Source organism: Magallana gigas, chromosome 3 (assembly GCF_963853765.1).
Source record: "Magallana gigas chromosome 3, xbMagGiga1.1, whole genome shotgun sequence".
In the NCBI taxonomy this organism is placed as follows: domain Eukaryota; kingdom Metazoa; phylum Mollusca; class Bivalvia; order Ostreida; family Ostreidae; genus Magallana; species Magallana gigas.
Window position 1 is genome coordinate 32,787,157 of NC_088855.1, and position 23,156 is coordinate 32,810,312.

General features: G+C 32.7%; 1 pseudogene; it reads right to left on the reverse strand.

The window, feature by feature from the left end:
- Positions 1-708: 708 nt before the first annotated feature.
- Positions 709-1,416, reverse strand: LOC136273442 (uncharacterized; annotated as a pseudogene).
- Between the last annotated feature and the right edge of the window lie 21,740 nt (positions 1,417-23,156).

A 23,156-nucleotide genomic window follows, 5' to 3' on the forward strand; every position in this document is an offset into this window, starting at 1 on the left:
GAGTGTCGCATAATGAAATTAGAATGTTACTGTGTTTGGTCCACGGTAAACAGACGGCTGGTAAGCGATAGGAGTCTAGAAGAGCATACATGTATGTACACAATATGGTGGACATTAAATTTTGTGTAGAGTATATAATGATTAGGCATAGCCAGCACTGGTAAACATATATGTCACATGAACACATTAAAATATTTATAAACATTCATAGTAAGCGCGATGGCCTAGCGCATGCGTACCAATAATACCCTGGATTAATGGAAAAACCTTGGCGAGTACGGTGCATGCATTAAATTTTATGTAATCGACCGAGACTTGCTGAATGCAATCAAAAAAGGCGAAGGCGATATATCATTCATTTATTCAATCTCAACACCATTGCACAATGGTACACAGAGATTATAATGATACAATATGTGGTATTTCTTAATAATTAATCATGCATGCGTAAGCGAGAGAGAGAAAAAAAACCATATACAACTCTGACTCGTGAATACAAATGTGAAGTATGTGGGTTCTAACCTTGGGAGCATTTTTTATTTATTTTTCTAATAAAAGCACAAAATTTCCTCAAAGAACAGTGTTTTGCACTTGCCATTATAAATTCAAAACTAATAGCATTTTTTATTTTTATATTTATATTTGATAAGCATTGATTGCGTTCTTGCTGCAACGAGTTACAGTTAAGTATGTAGTAAAATTCATCTCCTATTTCGCACTTATTGCAATGAGCACAGAATCTTTCATGTCTAGGAATATTTGCCAACGTCCACTTTGAATGGGTAAATGGTGATTACATGTTCGAAATCTACAAAAAGTAATTGCATCTTTTTTTGATAATGTATCAAAATAATGTTCAAATTTTAACTCTTCCTTATAAATTCTATAATTTAGAGCTTTTGGGGATGATTGTAGAATAGATTGCCAATTTTGTTTGAATTGGTCTATCAACGTGAGTTTTATTTTTGCCTTTAGCCATTGTGAGTTATGTATAGTTTGATTAATCCATATATTAGATAAACCGCAGTTATTTAGAATATGTTTGATGTTTTCATACCAAGGGATTTTCCCCCCAATTTCGGGATTCATACAAATTCCTAGATCATATATTAACTTTGCAATTTTTGTATCTTTTCCGGTAAGTATTCTTGACCAATAAGAACAAATGCGTGTTTTAATTTGAATTTCAAGTGGGTATCGACCAAGTTCACCATATATCATGAAATCTGGAGTTGATTGTTTTAAATGGAGTAGAAGTTAACAAAATTTGAGATGAATTCTTTCTATAATTGCAATATTTGAAAAGCCCCAGACTTCACATCCATATAACAGTATAGGTTGGACAATTTTGTCAAATAAATCTAGTTGACACTGTACTGATAGGTTATGAAATCTCCCCCTTTTTTTACACTTCATATAATGCTTTTATAGCTTTTTCGGCTAATTTCTGTATTGCAATTTTAATAGATCCTGTTCTGCTAAATACTATTCTCAAGTAGTTAAAATCAGTAACAACTTCAAAAAATTTATCGTTATATTTTATCTGCTCGTTTTCTTTCTGCCTACCTTTGCTAAATATTATTATTTTAGATTTATCGATATTCATTTTCAGGTTCCATTTTTTGCAATAAGTATGAAAGCAATCTATCTCTCTTTGCAATTCCTCGGGAGATTCAGCTAACAGTACGGTGTCGTCTGCATATAATATAGCAAATAATTTGAAAAAAATATCTAACTTATTTTCTAACATGTCAGTAATAGTTGGTAAACCTTGCACATCAGACTCATTTAAAAAGTTATGTAAGTCATTAAGGTACATAGAGAATAAGAAGGCTGACATATTTTCACCTTGCCTCACTCCGTTTTCACAATGAAAAAAAGTAGAGGTTTCATTATTATAAACAATTCTTGACTTAATATGATTGTACATATTAAAAATAATATTAAACATTTTGCCACAAATATTATGGGATAATAGTTTAAACCACAATGCTTTTCGCCATACGTTATCAAACGCTTTTTCGAAATCTACAAACATACAATAAAGTTTTTTCTTCTTTATTCTCAAAAGTTCGAATAGAATATGTAATGTCAAAATATTATCAATTGTTGAATATTCTTTTCTAATACCTGTTTGGTTTTCATTGAGTACGATAAATTCATCGGAAAATGTATTCAGTCCTTCGTTAAGAATGGAGGTAAAAAGTTTTCCAATACAGATTAATATAGTGATTGGTCTGTAATTTTGTGGGTTGGTTTTAACACCCTTGTTTTTGTATGTTGGTATAATATTTCCCTCCAACCAAATAGAGGGAATCTTACCAGACGAAAAAACTAAATTGAACAACTTTTCATAAACTGGCAACATTAACTGCTGTGTTGCTTTAATATATTCGTTTCTTATCCCATCTTCCCCACTGGCTTTATTATTTTTTAGATTCTTAATTGCTTTTTTTATTTCCTCTTGTGTAATGTAACTATTTAGATCGTGATTAAAATCTTCATACTGTAAATTAGCAATTTCATTATCAACCATGTGATTATTTTCATCGCTTATTTTGGGAGACCGGTTTAAGTCTCTGAAATACTGATAAAGATCATCAATACCGATTGCCGATTGATATTGGCAATTTTTATTTTTGTTATACTTATTTATTCCTTTCCAATATTCTTTAGGATTTTTGTTTGTAATATTTTTCAAATGTTTACTAATTTTGTTTCTGTACTTCAGCTGCTCTTTATCAATAATTTTTTTGTAGTTTTTTTCATGTTCTTTATATTTTCAAGCGCATTTACTGTACGTTTTCTATAATAATAAACTTTGCTATTACGATATTTTGTACGAGCTTTTTGGCACACTCTTGTAAACCAAGGTTTTGATTTGGTATGCGTTTTTGAGATTTGATTTTTTCATCAATAATACTTGAGCCTATGGCGATTTTAGCAGCATCTATATATATATTATTAAGGAGTTCGTCAATATAATTAATAACAACATCCGTGGTATTTTCAACACAGCTGTTGAAACATTATCTAACAATAATAAAAGTTTGCTAAGATGTTTGGTATCAATAGATTGTACATATAAGTTTTCCTTAGTAGGATCCCATGGTTTGATTTTTTCTAAACAATCAACCTTCAATTGAGACACAGCTGGCGAAAGTGCGAAGATGCGAAGGCCAGAGTGCGAAGTTGGGAAGGAGCGATAGTAGTATCGCACCTTCGCCTTCGCACTTTAGGCATCACATCTTCGCACTTCGTTGTCGCATCTTCGCACTTTTGCTCCTTCGCCTTCGCACTATCGCCTTTGCAACTTCGCATCTTCGCCCTATATTAAGGTCGGAGTGGCCCTATCGGAACACCATAGATATATGTAAATGTAATTGTTAAAGGGGCATGGTCACGATTTTGGTCAAATTCTATTTTTCTGTTTTCATTATTTACAATGCTTAAGGAAAGCATTTCTACTGATCAAATGAAATTTGAGGATCAGTTGAGACAGGGCTCACAATTCTTTGTCATGTAAACAAGGCTCGTGCCCTGTTGTTGTTTACATAGGTTCAATATACCAGTAAAAAATCTTTTTCAAGCTGATTTGTCTATCTTCTTATTCATTTTAAGCATAAATAAACAGTTCCTTACGTTTAACACATTCATTATGGATAAAATTAGAATGTTCACTTCAACATTCAAAATGTAACGAATGACACTCAAATTTTGGTTGCCTATTAAAAATGCCTTATTAAAGCATTGTGAACATTAAGATCGGAAATTTTTCTTTTGACTAAAATCGTGACCATGCCCGTTTAAGATGACAACCATACCCCGATGCAATACGTCAATCTCTTGTTATAACGGAAGCATTTTTATTTTCTAAGCTATACATCCTTCTTTCACTTTAAGTTTATTTGAATATGAATTATAATTTCTGCAACAGTAAAAATTACAACGACTATTTCACAAATAATAAAAAATATACTGAAAAACTTTAATCTACCTGGGGGTCATTATTCTACAGGGGTCACATTTCTTCATGTAGAGTGTGCTCATTTTTATGAAAATGACACTTATTCTTCAGGCAAAGGGGTCATTTTTCTACGTAGAATAATGACCGGGGGGGGGGGGGGGGTCATTTTTCTGCGTAGAATAATGACCGGGGGGTCATTATTCTACGTCGAAAAATGACCCCCGGTCTTTATTCTACGGGGGTCATTATTCTTCATTACACCGGCTCTCCGTCCGTCTGTTCGTCTGTAAATTGTTCACATTCTCGATATCTTTTCCAGAACCACCGGTCAAATCTAAACTAAACTTAGCACAAAACACTTCTAGGCAAAGTGGATTCAAGGTTGTAAAAATTAAATACCAGGCCTTTTTTTAATGGGAGATAATTAGGAATCATTGAAAATCTTTGAGAAATTTTCAAAAACCTTCTGCTCAAGAACCGTTTGATCAGGAAAGCTGAATCTTATGTAAAAGCATCCTCAGGAAAAGTAAATTCAAAGTTAAGAAATTCATGAGGCCCCAGGGGTAGGATGTGGCCACAATGGGGGCCAAATTTTTACATAGGATTATATGGAGTAAATCTTTAAAGATCTTCTTCTCAGAAACTAATCAGTCAGGAAAGCTGTAAGTTGTGTGGCAGTATCCTCAAGTAGTGTGCGAGGGTCATTCAAAAAATACGAAGACAATGTGGCTGTCTATTTCATATATTTCATTAAAGTCAACACTATCAGATTAATTTATGCAACAATAATTATTTTATTGATATACGAAGTTTCACTTCATTTGATGAAAAGGTATTTTTGTTAACCGATTTTAAATTCAATATGTTTTGTCACCACGCCGCACGGTAACGTTGAGAACAGGACGTCAAAATAACGCTATTTTAATAGAAATATGCAAACTTTATATCACCCTGAGTCTTTTGTCCTTTTCACCATACAATTTAAATCGGCACTATATCACTTGACATCTAATTTGTTCACATTTGTTCGAAAATCATAAGTTAGTTCCTCGAAGTTTTCTTTTTTTCACCGCTTGTCTCTTCATTTACACTAAGAAAATACCTGAATGTCAGATGGCGGTGTTTATTTTTAGCTCACCTGAGCTGAAAGCTCAAGTGAGCTATTCTGATCACATTTTGTCCGTCGTCCGTCTGTCCGTCCGTCCGTCTGTCCGTCTGTCCGTCTGTCCGTCCGTCCGTCTGTCCGTCTGTAAACTTTTTACATTTTGAACTTCTTCTCTAAAACCGCTTATCCAATTTCAACCAAATTTGGCACAAATCATCCTTATGGGAGGGCGAATATAAATTGCAGAAATAAAAGTTTGATCTGTATTCAAAGCGGAGAAAACCTTGAAACTGTAGAAAAAGGGGGGTGCATTTTTAAAAATCTTCTTCTCAAGAACTACCGAGGCAAATTCAACATAGTTTAGCATAAATTATCCTTATGGGAAGGAAAATATAAATTGCAAAAATTAAGTGGAAATTTTGTTTCAAATCTGAGTTATTACGAAAATAATAATAAAGGAAATGCGTGTTTCAATCAGTTTAATAGCTTCGGGTTCGGCATCCGGTAAAATGATTCCATACTTCTAAACCAAAACGAGGTTCTTTGTTTAAAGCAGCCATGACATTATACGAAAAAGGGTCGATCTGACTATGATGAATTTGCTTGTTGTGCAACAGTTCGCGTATGAAGGGAAATTTTGAAACATACAAAATATATTGGTGCCGATTTTGTGAAGTAAATTGAGGCTAAATATTTCAATGCGTTGACAGTTTTCACACATGACGTTGGTGTTAGCTTGTTCTGATTTTCGTTTCGTTCTCATTATGCTTTGTAACCTGGAAACTATCGTCTGTATTTCGTTATTTTTACGTATCAAATCAAACAGAGACTTCGGTAAATCAAACAGTTAACTGTTTACCTGCGCAAATTAAGCAAAATCGGATGTAGGGGACGGGTACTGAAATACAATTCATTCTATCGGTAATTCGGCATTATCTTTTGCGTAATGGTACATGTAGATTAATGCAATAGGTTTTGTTGAGATGCTCGGCATTTTTTCGAGTTTATTCAGTTTAAATAGAGTTTGATATCGCTGACGGAAATATGTAGGTATATACATGTATATATATATGATTCATTTCGAAAAAATAAATTGTGTTCTTTATTTGTTATACATGTAGTGCATGTTTCTTGTGTTTAATTGTTTACAATTTCTATTTACTAACCATATTTGAGTGTTAAGCTTCGAATTATAAGCAAGATACAGCGATTTGCTCACAATTCTATGTTTGTACACAGATCTTAAAAACTAAAGCTTAAAAAAGTAAAATATTTGTCAATATATATTAAGAAAATTTTCAAAGTCTGTTCTTCCAGAAACCAACTTTAACAACTTATTGTATTGTAAACTTAACCTTTTTAGCTCACCTGAGGGTGGGGCCCCAATGGGGGGTCGAAGTTTAACAAATGAATATATAGAGTAAATCTTTAAAAATCTTCTCCTCAGAAACTAATCAGCCAGGAAAGCTGAAACTTGTGTGAAAGCATCATCAGGTAATGTAGATACAAATTTGTGAAAATCATGATCCCCGGAGGTAGGGTTGGGCCACAATGAAGGATCGAAGTTTTACATAGGAATATATAGAATAAATCTTTAAAAATCTTCTTCTCAGAAACTAATCGGCCAGGAAAGCTGACACTTGTGTGGAAGGATCCTCAGGTAGTGTAGATTCAAAGTTGTGAAAATCATGACCCCCGGGGTACGGTGAGGCCACAATGGGGGATCGAAGTTTAACATAGGAATATATAGAGTAAATCTTTAAAAATCTTCTTCTCAGAAACTAATCAGCCAGGAAAGCTGAAACTTGTGTGAAAGCATCCTCAGGTAGTGTAGATTCATAGTTGTGAAAATCATGGCCCCCGGGGGTAGGGTGGGGCCACAATGGGGGATCGAAGTTTAAAATAGGAATATATAGAGTAAATCTTTAAAAATCTTCTTCTTAGAAACTAATCAGCCAGGAAAGCTGACACTTTTGTGGATGCATCCTCAGGTAGTGTAAATTCATAGTTGTGAAAATCATGACCCCCGGGGGAAGGGTGGGGCCACAATGGGGGATCGAAGTTAAACATAGGAATATATAGAGTAAATCTTTAAAAATCTTCTTCTCAGAAACTAATCAGCCGGCAATGCTGAAACTTCTTTGGAAGCATCCTCAGGTAGTGTTGATTCAAAGTTGTGAAAATAATAACCCCTGGGGGTAGAATGGGGCCACAATGGGGGGTCGAAGTTTAACATATGATTAAATAGAGTAAATCTTTAAAAATCTTCTTCTCAGAAACTAATTAGCCAGGAAAGCTGAAACTTGTGTGGAAGCATCCTCAGGTAGTGTAGATTCAAATTTGTGAAAATCATAACCCTGGGGGTAGGTTTGGGCCACAATGGGAGGTCGATGTTTTAGATAGGAATAAACAGAGTAAATCTTTAAAAATCTTCTTCTCAGAAACTAATCAGCCAGGAAAGCTGAAACGTGTGTGAAAGCATCCTCAGGTAGTGTAGATTCATGGTTGTGAAAATCATGATCCCCAGGGGTAGGGTGGGGCCACAATGGGGGGGGGGGTCAAAATTTAACAAAGGAATATATAGGGTAAATATTTAAAAATCTTCTCAGAAACTAATCAGCCAGATGTTTCTTTATAATTGTTAAGACTTTGGCCCCAGGACAATTCTTTGGCCTCCCGAGAAGGTTCATAGTTTGATGTACGTTTATATCTAATATATAAACTATTGTTAAGGATCATTTTGAGAACTGCAATACTCAACATATGATAAGACTATAAAATCATCTTGTTAGAAAAGGGACAAATGATTATAAACATAAGAATATCCAGGGGAAAATGGATTTTATTTATACAGGATCTACATGTATTATTGTACATTGTCCAGATAGTTTGTATTATGACTCCATTAAGCTGATTTTATCATACCTATTGTTCCTCAGGTGAGCGATGTGGCCCATGGGCCTCTTGTTTTTTATTAACTCTTTACAGAATATTGTACTCTCTTTCGTACTGTTTGGTGTTCAAAATACATTTACCACAACCCCCACAAAATGTGTTGGAGTTAAATACAAATATGCAAATAATTTTTGACTTATTTTTTTCACCATCAAGCATTTTCACAGTTTTTATCGGCTTTTTCCAGAGTTAGATCCATGTTATTTATACTTTTCGTTGCACCGTGACGTCCGGCGAAGTCAATGTCTTTGATCAATTTTAAAAAGGACTATATGTCTTTAGTTATTGATATATATTCAACAAATCTATATATCCTATCATTATTTGGTATATTGGAAAATATGACAATTATCAATTTTCGGTCTCAACTATACTTGATTTTAAGCCCAATTTATGGAGATATTACTTTCAAGATAATATGGTTTATTGTTGACAGAACACAAAGTTTGACCGTGCGCCATGACCTCATTTTTGCAGGATTAGATTCTAAATAATTCTTAGATATAAAGGAATATTTGATCGTTTTTAATCTCAAATTGTTTGAGACTATTGCTAAATTTAGTAACAATACAACGTTAAATAAAATAGCTATGGCAAAAGTCTTCGTATTTTTTGATTGACCCTCGTAGATTGAAAGTTGTTTTTGAGAACTGCAATGCTCAACATGTGATATGGCTATCAAATCATTCTGTTAGAAAAGGGACTAATGATTATAATCATAAGAATATCCATGGGGAAAATCGATTCTTATTTATACAGGATCTACATGCATTATACTACATTGTCCAGATATTTTGTATTAAGTGAGTGATGTGGCCCATGGGCCTTTTGTTTTGATTTATTACATACTGTCAAGTATACAAGGGGATTAAAAAAACATCGATTTTCTTTGTTCAGCATTGAATGTGTCCTTTCATAGTCCCTTGGGGATTTTGTAACATTATTCATCCTGTAAAATTTTAAAAAAAAATCATTTTTCAAAAACTAAGGCTGACATTTTCTAAAATGTCGGGTAAACAATTTTTTCCTCGAAAAAAAAAGCTACCTGAGATATTTGAGACATTGCATTGGAAGTAGTATGTTCTTGTTTATTAACCATCGCATAGATGGCATAGGTACTGTTTTATAATAAAATATTCATTCTATCAAAAATGACAAAAATAAAAAAAAATCATTTTTGAAGTATTTGACGTGTCAACCGGAACTAAAGATGAATCAAACAAAATAACCATAAACACATCTGCATACATAGAACAATCATCCTACAAATTTGGATTGTTTAAGTCAATACTGTTTCTGAGATCTCGATGGGACAAGGTATTTTGTTTCAGGACCGGAAACAGACGAACGGAAGTGCATTTTGAAAAAGTAGAAAAACAACTCGATGTATTGAAGTGATCTACTATCCCTAGAAATTTCAGTTGAATCTATTCTGTCATCTGACAAAAGGGGGTATATAATAAGAAAGGAAAAGCCCAATGGCAACCATTATAAGGTCTTCCGTTAGAAACGTTAATGATGTATTAATGAATTATGATATAATGTTATTTTGAAAAAATTAAATATGCATGCTATGCGCAGATACACAGGTAAATTTTTATTTTTCAGAGTGCTCGTTCAATCCAAATACATTAAGTTAGGAAATATCAAATTTTAGCGTTTTCTCTTTGTTCTGTATTTTTAAAATATGAAACTTATTGGCTTTGATCAAAGCAGCATTATGAAGTCTCATTCTACTAAGTTGAGTTTATAGTATTAAAAATGAAAATTGGCTTTTTTTTTCTACACAGTTTTATGCTAAACATTGAGCACCTTTTAAGGCACCAGATTTTCTCTGGGTGGTAGGGGGTGGTGGTGTTCAGTTTGAACACTTAAAAATTGACACTTTAACACAAAGCCTAGGAAGATTTTTCTTACGGGTGTATATGCACTCCTATGTAGAACATTTGATGCTCCATTGTGGCCTACCCCCGGGGATCGTGGTATGAACAAATTAAAATCTACACTGCCTTTCTAGAATCCTTTTACACAAGTGTTTACTTTTCTGACCTTATGATATTTAAGAAGAAAATTCTTTAATAGAATTTCTTCCTTTGTTAATATTTTACCTCACAGTAAGGCCCTACCCTACCCTTGGAAATCATGGTTTGAACAGACTTGAATTAATCTCAACTCGAGGTAGCTTCCTCACAAGTTTAGCTTGCGTGACTTAATGATATTTTAAAAGAAACTTTTTTTATAGAATTTTTTCTCTCTTTTTAATCCTATGTTAAATTTTGAACAGCCAGTGTGGCCTCAACCTAACCACTGGGTTCATGATTTGAACCTACACTACCTGGGAATGCTTTTCTGGCTTGATGCTTTCTATATTGGCTATTCTTATGCCAACATTGCCCCCCCCCCATGTGGCTAGCAATATTCCTGGGGTTAATGATTTAAACAAACTTGAAACTTTCACTAAATACCTGATAATTCTTTCACACAGGTTTCTACTTTTATTGAAAAGGTTTTAAAGAAGACGATTTGTAAATATGCAAAATTTATTTAAATCTACATTTAAAATTATAATAAATCAAATTATCACATTTGAAAATTTCTAATTTATGTATATGTATAAGGGAAAAAATTGAAAATTTTAGATTAATTCAGGTGAAGTTGTGAGCATGCCCTTTTAATAACTCCCCCACCACCCCAACTCACACGAAATATTAGGATATGTTTAAATATTTTAGGCTTCAAAGAACATTTTTATAAGAATATTATTAGAAATTTTGCTATTATTTCCAACATATTTTAACTTTGACGGTTTTAAGAAGTGTCGATACTATCTTTTAACTAAAGTAATGTTTGTTATGTAAAATCTTGTTGATGCAAAATAATGATCAAAATAGTTGTCTGCTGATCATCTAAATTCAAAATGTATTTGGTTCGAAAAGTGTAAAAAGGAATTTATGCAGCTTTTTATATTTTAAGAAGCTGAGTACATTAAAGTGATCTTTTTCGTATTGCTGTATCAAGAAAACATTTGAAATTGGGGTTTAAGAGGACAAAACGGGCTGGAATCTTGTATGATTTAGGAACCAACGATCTGTGCCTTCCAAATGAAAAAAAGAAATGGTATCTGCAATTGATATATTGGAATATGCCAGATTAATCATATTAATGGTTAAAGAGGAGACACAATTGTCTGAAACATAATGGTCTGAATTGTAAAAAGACGAATCAAGGTTATGTTGTCATTTTTTTTTATAGATTTTTTACAAAATTTGCATTAAATTAATTTTTCCAAATCTAGAGGGTATCAGTTTTAAAAATGAGATATCTCATCAAGTGTCTTGACTCCTCTATTAGAGCTATGGTTTTAGAAGGCTATATGGTTGTGGCCCCTTCTAGGGCTGCCTAATAATTTTATATCAAATTGTATGTACGCTTATTTTATATCAAATTGTATGTACGCTTTTAAACGATGATTCTGTTTAGTATTTGTACAATATATAAATAATGTAAATAATGGTCATTGCACTAGCTTCCTCAGTCAAGTAAGCAATATTTCAATGGGAAAATACTATGCAAAATTTGTTTATAATTAAACTTCATATTATAGGGTACTGCGTTATTTCGCCCCTGTTTAAAATTAATTTCTATGTTGAGGCATTATGATTGTGTTCCGACTTTGACATTAGCTTAAAAGAGAGGAAATGCGATTTCTTAATGCTTTAGCAAATCAAATAAATTAAACCTGTGTACATTTCCCCTGCTTTTATTTCTGTAGTTTTGTAGATGTACACAATCCATGAATAACATTCGAGTTGAATATACCAAATCAATCGACGGGGAACAAAATCAAACAGTTTACCTTTCTAAACACACCCGTGATGCATTTGTTGGTGTTCTTATACTGAAATAAATTTAATTTACTTTGAATATTTCAATCTTTGACAGGAGATCTACTACATGAGCAAATAGGTAAATATTTATATCTTTGAAATGTATGAAAATTTATTTGATACTGTAATGACCAAAAAAAAATTAAAAAAAATAAATTTGACCAAGCAGCTTTAATTCTAAGATTTTGTTACTTCCTTTAGATGAACAGTTATTTTTAAAAATATAGGAACGTTTTTAAATTTTATAGGCAAAATACTTGGAACTTTTCTTTACTAAATGAAAGTTGATGACCAAAAATATCATGTTTTAAAAGTATAAGGCAAATTTGATGATCAATTTGTTGATCATCCAGCTATCCTGACAGCAAAAGGATCCTGAAAAGCTGCACGTCCAACGTATGAGACACGACTATGTTTAATGCAAAAAATCTAATTAAAGATAAGGAGAAAAGTAAGAACGTAAACATCAGTTTGTAAATTATATTTTTTAGTATTATTAGGACATTAAACTGCCATTGCTCTTTTGATATTTCAATGTTAAGATCAAGCAAAGACATCTGAAATATAATATATTATTGTAAGCAGCTTTATTGATACAGTATATGCCATGGCAACACTGACAAATAGTACCTTTGATAGTAATAATCAATTATCTACGTAATATAAGGATTATAGGGGAAAATTAACAGAAATAGAAAGTATAATCATATTTTTTTTTTCATTTTTTTATTTTGCAAAAAAAATGGGAAAACTCGTGATAATTTAAGCTTGAAATTATTCACGTTGAAAACAGTGAGCAGACCACTATGAGCAGAACTTAATTATAGACTATTTAAAATTGATTTGATTTGTCTGATAGTCAGTGCACTTTGTTGGACAATGTCATAAAACATTTTGTAGAGTTGATATAAAGGCATTGGTCGTCTTTAGGAAAAACAACTCACCTTTCTCTTACTGTGTGTGGGTTGCATCTGTCTATGCACAGCTTGACGTAGTCTATTACCGATTTAAAGACACTAATTATCTTATTTTGAAGCAATTTTACCCAGCTGGCCGAGTTTCTCTTTCGAACATTTGAAATTGAAAACAGTTTGTTGTGAACTTAAAAGGTTTCTTCAAAATGATATGTGTAATGAGTTCTTTTGGATTTTGTTGGCTGAATGAAAAATAAGACTTTGTAAAGAAAATAAACAAGTTTGATTTGAAAAAAAAATCAAGAAACTAAAACAAATCATTATTCTCACTCCCCCTTTCACGCCACTCTCATTCAAAAATAACTTCAAAAAACAATAATAATTCAATTTAACAAATGAACAAAGATCTGATACTATCAACCGAATTCAAAATTAAATCACACTGTATCAGATATCAAATGGAAGTAAACTACAAAATATTGTTTAGAAACTATTTCAAATAATAAAACTCTTGTTAAAAAAATTACTCAAAAAATGTTAAAGTTCAATAATTCAAAAAACCGTGATATTACAATTACTTCAAATTTCAGCTCAAAATCATGTATATGAAAATTAGCCTGTAATAACTGTCACTTTTACACACTTAAAACCTCTCTCTGAAAAGGAACTTAGTCACTTCAAGGACACCAGACACCCAAGACGCTCCTGCACTCGTCAAATTGCCTGTCCCTCTAGTATCGCTATCCTAACTGAAAGTCCCGGACTCACAGGTCTCTCGCTTTCAGTCTACGACCACTTCTTGGACAGAAAATTACGCCCCGCTCAACACAGAATGCGTTCCCGACATTCGTCTGTTGCCCACATGACCTTCTCCTCATCATTATACTAACTGGAGATATTCACCATTTCTTAAATCAGGAGCTGCAAAACGTGGCACCCGGCTGATGTCGTTACCGGACCCTCTACTGACCACTACACCCAAACCCATTTTAAATACTCGATCTAAAAATAGCACACTAGCCTGACACTCGTCACTCACATACGGTAACCCATTCATAACAAAAATAAAAAAGAATACAAATATAATCACCTGTATATACAAAACTGAATCAACTTTATTACAATATGATTAAAACAATATAGTAAACAATTGATTGTACACATATAAACCTTTTAATCAGACCATAATACAGTTTTGAAAATCTACATCTTTTCATCCTTTGAACTAAATAAACGCTCTTCTCTTAGTTATATCTAGTTTTAATTTCAAATAGATTTAAACAAGTTTTCTTTACTGTATAATAGTTAATTCAACTTTAGGGTTTTATATTATTTAAAGTTTATCAAATTTGTTACTGGTTTGTTAAAAAAATGTACCATATCTTATAAGTTTATTGCAAAACTAATACCTAAAAGATTGAGTTCTTTGATAAACTGAAATTTTATGTGAGCGTTTGGAATCATATTCAGTGTAATAAAACAAAGTTTGTCATCAATTAACAAAATTGTTATATTTGTTGTTTATTTAGATTTGATTTCTAATTTTCAATAAAATTCTAATTTTTGTTAAAAATTTTGCTTTGGTATTCATTAATAGTTTTTACATACTAGCGGAAAAAAGAAACTGTGCAACGTGTGGCCTTGCGTTGTCTTGCTGCAGAGTGATGTGATTTTGATGTCTCTTTATAAAGGGTATCACATGACGCTGAATAATTTCATCTCAAAAGCGTACGCCGGTGAGATTACCATTGACAATTTGTAGAGGGGTCCTTTCACGTGCTGATATTCGACCCCACACCATAACGCTACCTCCACTAAATTGTCGACGTTGCACAACACAAGCGTCCTGGTAACGCTCCCCAACGCGACGATACACCCTACAACGGCCGACACTGCTATCCAAATGAAATCTGGATTCATCAGTGAAAAGAATATTGGCCAAGTCCTGTATTCTGAATCGCAGATGTCGTGTGCACCACGTTAGTCTGGCGATACGATGACGTTGAAGCAGTACTGGGTGCACCGCTGGACGTCTTGGTCTGATGTTTTGCTCGCGCAGACGATTACGCACAGTTCTTGGACTAATTGGTCGAAGCCCTGGAATGCTACAGACAGTCAAACTTGCTGTCTGGAAACTATTTCTCAGATGCACAAGTCTAATGTGGTTGTCCTGTTGACGCGACGTCACACGAGGTCGCCCAGAGCGCGGTCGATCCTGGCTGTTGCCAGATTGTTGAAAACGTCTCCATAATGACTGGGTGGTATTCCGATGAACTCCAAAGTGTCTTTCTACAGTATTTTGTGCCATTCCAGCTTGCAGCATCCCAACAGCACGATTACATTGGTTTTCGTTGAGTTGTGGCATGACATAGGGGTAAATTTTGTTGAAACTAAAGTGATTTCCGTAACAAAATTTTTTTAAACAAATCCTTTACAGTTCTTATTCCAATCAGTATTGGCCCGTAAAACTCTTGCGTACAGATTCTTCAATAAACAACAGGTGCTCACTAACCATGGAAAAGTCCGTGCACCCGGACGGTTACCATCCGATATTGTCAAAAAACAATACCATTGTCGATTGTTTAAATTTTATAAATACAAACAATAGATATAGGAAAATTATACTAACTTTTATAATGCAGAGTTTCTTTTTTTCGCTAGTATATGTTTAAGGTATTAAATATACACAGATGAGATGTACCTGTGTATTTGTGTTTACGCCGATGAAACAACTTTGTACCTATGTTTTCAGTGAACTGCAAAAACATTTCATATCAAAAAATTTTGAACAAAAAAAACAAATGGTTTTTGCTCGTTCTTTTGACGCGTTTCTCAATTTTTGGTCTTTTTAATACCATAATTTAAAAATAAACAGGATAAAAAAAACGATTTTCAGAAGACCGGAGTTACTCATGTGACCATTTGTGACCGTTTTCTTTCGTTCTCTTGTGTCGTCCGTTTGACACGCATGCTAATAGACTTTCTGTAAAAACAAAAAACAGAAGAACAACCTTTAAAAGGATGTTAATGATCTAAATTAAATTCGATCACAATTTAAACATCTAATAAATATGTTTTCAAATAGCATTTTTGGACTTATTTCCAAAAGTAATCATGGTGGTGGTCACGTCAAGAACACAGACGAATGACATATACCAGTTGCATAACAAGACGTGTATTCGACCAATAATTATCAACTTAATCAAACAGCATACAATGAAGTGCATTGAAGTTGTAAAATTTTACGTTTGAATGGAATGTTCTAAACTTTAAAAATAGTATTCTTCACAATGTAAACACAAATAAATTTGTTACTAAAAATATTCCTGACAATTTATTTTGAACAATATCACTGTTTCTGAACATATATTTGGAAAAAAAAAGTGTGTTTATGTGTGTTTTTGTGTATAATGCACGTGCGTGAATTCCTGCTTGTGCTGTTTAGAAGAGTGGCGGTTCCGAAAGCATTGTGACGAATACTGTTTTCCTCGTTTCAAAAGAAATGGGCGTGTGTTATGTAGCAATTGACGTTCGATACAAAGTTTAGAACATTCCATTCTAACGAAAAATTTTACCACTTCAATGCGCTTCATTGTATGATGATGAGAATTTAAAGATCAACAATATTACATTAGTTTAACAGTTAATGTTTTCAAAAACTGTAAAAAAAAAATCGAATGTAATCATCAAACATCAGTTTACATGATTGTATTCTGTATCAAAATATTGTCCGAACCACATCCTGTATATCTCTTGACATAATAGTAAAAGAAGTAAACATGCACAAGGAATCGAAGGTGTAAATTGATTGTTTTATTGAATCCTTGTTAAACGTTAAACAATATTGCGCTCCGGTACTTGTACACAGATAAATGACCGCTACAAACCATATAGCTTAAGTACCTTTTAAATTTTTCTCAAAACCAGTTTTTACGTGTACACAGAGGATCCAAGGGGCTGAGGTAAAAATTGACATACATAAATAGGGTTAATCCAAAATTAAATGTTGTTGCAGTTAAGCTTAGGAAACTAATTTGGAATATCGAAAATATAGTAAAACTAACATCAATTTACATAAAGCTGGTATTTCTAATTTTGTACAGATCCTTCTAAATAATAACAGTTTTCTATATAAAGGATTTTATTGATTAAACAACTAATCATTTAATATTTTTATTAGTTTGATAAGATATTGGTGCTTCTGATTGGTCGAAAAAATTCTTTGATACCTATGCATCAAAAGAATTTTTGCCGGTTCTACTTTTCTCATCTGATCTGATTTAACACTATTTATAGAACGGGAATTTCCAAAACAAACACCGTCAACAAGATGCAAAGCAGACTTTTGTTGCATTATTCTTTTTGACTTCCCATTCTTTATCACCCACTTACTTTTAACATTATTACATTATACACACAAAAAAGAATTGATGACAATTTATTTCTTCCAACATTTTAAAAAATATTACTCTTCTTTGTTGTATGGGTTTCATACAATATACATGAATTGTTTTTTTTAAAAACACCATTGATTTGATTTGTGCTTAAATCGTGGAATTTATTGAAAGTTTGAAATGTGGTAATGGTTGCCGTGTGTAACCATTGTCAAACTTGGTAAGGAATATTATTCTAATTTATACAATATATGTTGCTAACTGCCTTTTTACATATTATCTTGCCTCAAAGAAGACAAGGTCGCAAAGGTTATTTGAAAGTTTAAAGCTGAAAATTTACAATGGCAAGTTGGTGTGCGGCTGGATGTCATTCTGTTATGAGACTTTGATTGGAAAGATTGGACCATTTTATAGCGACATATGGTCGCCCAAAATACACAACTGTTGGACACAAACGACAAATTCTATAGTAGCTCTGGTTACCAATAGAAATCGAACAGCAGTTGCACTAAACAGAGAGCCAACAGTCGCAAAAGAATGTTCTTGACACAAATCATACAAAACAAACTTTAGGATGAGGGACTACGTGCTAGAATACGTTTGAGCCATTTCCTTTGACCGTTGAACAGTAACATTATTACTTTACTGAAATAAGACACAGTGCAAATACATCAACAGATACTCGACTATCGCTCGACTAAAGCTCTTTATTAATTAAGTAGTTTTACTTATGCCGATAATTTACTTAAATCAGTAATACCGACAAAGAACTATATGCGATAAGGCATAATTTCTGAAATTGTGAAAAAACTGAATACGCCAGTTAGAGAAATTTAAACGTTTCAAAACATCGACAATTCCTTGTACTTCTATGTCATCACTAAATGGGCCATTTCCCGCATTTTCGCAAAAGCATGAAAATGTCATCATTTTTTTCATGTTCAAAAGTAGGAGGTACAGTATATAAATAGTGCCTGTTAGGGAGGGTAACAGTTGAAATTGACAACCGACGCGAAGCGGAGGTTGACAATGGTGTTCGGGGTGTCAATTTCAATTGCTATCCTCCCAAACAGGCACTATTTATTTTATTATACTGAATGTCTGAATTTTAGAGAAATTTTTACTACTTTTATATACAAATGACGTGAATTCTACGGCGAACCGTACGCGCATAATTTACGCGCATGTAACAATTCGTTGTGTTACCCGTTGCCAAGTATGTTGCTAACGCTGAGGGTAATAGAAGGGATTATCAACTGCGTCTTAACCAATCAGGTTTCAGTATTTAACATGAAAGTATAATAAAACGCAATGTTGCCCCAAAACCATTTTTCATATATCATTGGTCGAATTATTTTGCATATCATATTAAGAAATGGTTTTAGAGCAAGCATGCACTTGATGTTTCCTTTTCAAAAACTGATAGGAAATCCCCCATTTTTTGGATAAAATACGTACTTTTTGTGAAATAAGCTCATTATTTACATAATATATTTCTATCATGACTTTGATTAGACAATAAATCTGAACTAGTAACCGATCTTTTAGCAAATTTCAAAAGCTCTTGTCATAACTTTGAGTTTTGGGATATAAAAACACTTTATCCCGCATATGGTTTTTTAATTACACACATTTGTCGGATTGTAATGGGACATTACGATACCTAGATCTAGATTTAATAACTGTTATTAAACTGTACTAATCGAGAGACATAGCCGCAGTTTTTGATGTTGGTATGTTTTCAGCTTCAAAGGGTACTCTTCTTGTACGGATAACTCCTCATACAGTTTTCGAGATAGAAAGTTCGTGTTTTGCAGATGAATTGTACATATACTAGAGGTGTTTGTTCTGAAAGTAATCAAATGATAGATGACAATTAACAGGTGTGCATCTATCAATAATTATTTTGATAAATCCTGTTTTACTTAATGTAAAGAGTGAGATTGCATTGTGTAAATTGCCCTACTTATGATAAAAAGTGACCCAAAAACGAACATCAATTTGTTTGATAATTTGCTAGTCTTGAACTGTGGATATAATACGATTACCTAGGCCCTTTCCATGACCTAAATAATAATATTATTGCCTTTTACTTTAAACTAACATCAACTATGTAGGACTTAAGCTTTCTCAGATACAAAAATGTTGAAAAATTGAATAGAGCTTTAATATCTGCAATGATATCTGATTTCGAAATATAAACAATGAAGAATCCTAAGAGTATACCCTGTTTATAAAATTGATCTAGAGGTACTTATATCATCGAATTATTTTTAATGTGATCCAACATACAACATTTTCATAATCGTTTAACTCTAGGGTGCGACCAATAACAAACACATTAAACTATATACGAAAAATGACGTAACAATGCACTGGCGAGAAATGGTACTCGTCGAGAACTTGTCGCACGCAAGTATTGATATTAATGACGACAAATTACGTTACTTACAATAGACCATTACAATTTGTATAATTGGAAACCGGTACATTTAAGATTAAAAGTTCTGGTGCTGAAGAAACACAAATAATTTAAAATGACAGTAAATTGTCTTTAGTTAGTTTGCATCATATGATATATAAATATTATATAAATACCACATAATTATTTGCTTATGATACAGTTAGATGTACTTTAACAGGTTGGGTCCAATCGGTAATTTTGGGGTATAATAGTGCAAAAACGGAAAAATTATCTGTTTTTTTTTAAATATAAATATACATTTATGTACCTCATATCAAATGCAACAACGTTTGGTAAGCAAGTTTTCCGATGAGCGTATAGTCCGTAAGATTGATCCCAAGATGTTTTGGATGTACTGAGGGATCAATCACCGCAGTAGTACGTTTGCATAAAAAGTTGGTTACCAAAAATTGTTACATTTTGTGTATTCTAAGGCAGATTTAACATTTTTTAGCAAAATAAAAAATGCTATTTTTTGCTCTTCAAATTTATATCCCATCTGGGCTATAATATCCCAAACAGGCAATATATATATATATATATATATATATATATATATATATATATATATATATATATATATATATATATATATATATATATATATATATATATATATATATATATATATACCTACCATTTGGGTGATTGGTCCCAACATGTTTAGGTTATTTTCAAATAAATAAAGGGAAGTTATAAGGTTGAACTTTCAAGGCAGCTTAGATAAGACAATATGGATGTAGTCTTAAGTATTACTAATTCATTTATGATAATGACATGTTTGTCGTTTACAATAAAGAATATACATTTACATTAATCAAATACCCGGCTATTGCACTGACACTACAATAATACAACTACTATAATTTTCACTGCGTGCGCGAGAATTTATACTTTGTTTTACCTTCGATTTGCCTATGTTACAACAGAAAAAGTACGAATAACTAGCTATGGGGGTGTTTCTCACGTCTGATACCCAATCACAACATTTACTGAAAGGTAACTAACTTACTGGTAAATGTCGTTCTTGAAATCAAAAGATTTTTCAGCCAATATGTTTGTTTCATACTGACTGCCATTTTACGACAAAACTATAAAATGAGATTCCTACGATAAATTTTAAATTTTATATTCATCGAGAACGACATTTCACAGCAATGGCTATTGTCCTTCCAAGACAATACGGAATATCGCTCCTGAACATCATCGATGAGTCGACTACATCAGAGTGTCTAACCATGCAACGTGGACATCCACTGTCACTAAATATGGAACCACATGAGTATTACAGACTGGATGAAGTTTTCCATTCAAGGCTTTACAAGAAAAATGACATCTGTTCTTTTAGATGAAACATTGAGCGCTGAGCTTCAATATAGTTTGTGGGGACATTGAAGAAGAAAGAAAGCAACAGTTTTTGTGGCACTTTCGCTGAGAACCTTAAGAGCAGAATGTGAGCTGACAAGTGGCCAGTATCTGAATAGACTATTTTGATATGTTAAATAAATATGTAAATATGATTTTAGGAATATTTGTGATTTATTGATAAAATATATATCAATCGATTTTATGTTAACAGGAATGAAATAAAACAAAAAAAAAATGATTTTTTCCTTTTATGTCATCTGAGTCAGTAAGGTGTCTTATTGCTATCTGTTTTTCAGTCGGCGTTCTTCGTACGTCATTCGTAAACTTTTGAACATTTGTAGCTTTTTTTTCTGGAACCACGGTACCAATTTAAATGAAATTGAGTACATTGCTTATATTGGTAAAGGGAAGATAACGTTATGAAAACCATGGCCTCTGCCCTCCTGGGGCTTGAGGGGTGGGGCTAAAATCACCAAAATTAATGCAATCTTTAAAAATCTTCTCCACTCCTGGACATCAAGCAGTCAAACTACGGGCATGATTGTAGAAATCATTGAGCTCTCTACCAAAATTGAGAAATTGATGGCCCCTGGACCAGGGGTTTTGGTGTCAGGGTGGGGCTCTAATGATTATGTAATGAAAATACAGTAATTTTAAAAAAATCTTCTCCTCTGCTCCTATGTATTTAGGCAATGAACTAGGTTGTACTATAGTAATTAGCCAATGAACTAAGTACATAGTACAGATGAGTAAGAATACCTTTTCTAAAATTGTGAATTCATGGTCCCTAGGTCAGGAGCACTGGTGTTAGTGCGGGGCTCTAATGATTATATAGTAAAAATGCATTAATTATTTAAAAATCTTCTCCTCTGCTTCTGGGTAATAAACAAATGAGCTAAGTACATCGTTATGATGAGGGACAGTGTTGCTTTCAAAATTATTACTCAGTAATTTCATGGCCCCTGTGTCAGGGGTTCTGGTGTTAGGGCAGGGCTTAATGATTATACAGGGTAGGGTGGTGTAATTTTGATTTGCTATTTTTTTGTACTTAAGATTTTTTCAATTATGTCACTTTTATTATGCTACAATGTTTTAATAATTTGATTTGAATTTTGAATGTTAATTGGATTAAACAATCCCGGAATATTAAAGATGATTTCGTTAGCCCTGTAATTATCATGCACATGAATATACATTGCAAAAGCCACACCGCAGATTCCCATGTGACAAATAAGGTACATGGGCTTCTTGTTATTCTTTATAGCCATTGTTCCTCAGATGTTATCACCTTTATAAAGGAAAGGCAAAATAAGCAATAAACTTCAACAAATTATTGCTATAACTAGTAAGTCAGAGTTAAAGAGCAATTCAGTAAACTTTAAAGATTATTGTCTGTGATTAGTATATTTTCTTTTAAAGGACATAGTAGGTGAATATCCACAAAATGACTCAATATATCTGATTTTTTTTATGAAAATAAAGAACTTGTAGGTTTGATCACATTTAAAATTTGTATATAGCTAATACGGATATTCTTTTATATCAATTTTATCAACGAATGGTCTACAGACGTTGTAATAATCTTAATACAGGTAAAAAAAAGTTTACTTTAAATATTTATGTCCTACTTAGATCTGAAGAACAAAACATTTCTTTAGGGGTCACAGAATAAGCAGAAGCGATTACAAACAGTATTATAGACAATGTAAATTCGTATGGAAAGGGTGATTTATTGCACGATTTTTAATAAAAAAGAAATAAGACAATTTATTTACAGTTAACGTTTACACTTAACTTACATGTTACACAATCAGATGCATCTGGTTTCCTGACATATCATGCTGCAACCCGTTAATCAGCGGAATATATTAAATTCATTAGACCATTAATAAATTGAATATCACTCCATCCTATCCAGACTGTGGCTTACCATTCAATATCGACAAAGATCACCCAAAATACAGTAAGTACGATCAAAGAGATGACATTTTCCACAGGAAATAACAAGGAAGTATCATTTTATATTTTACATGCTTCGTGGATATTGATTTCCTTGTTAAAAAGAAAACTAACCAGTTTTGTTGTGTAATTTGGAAACAAAA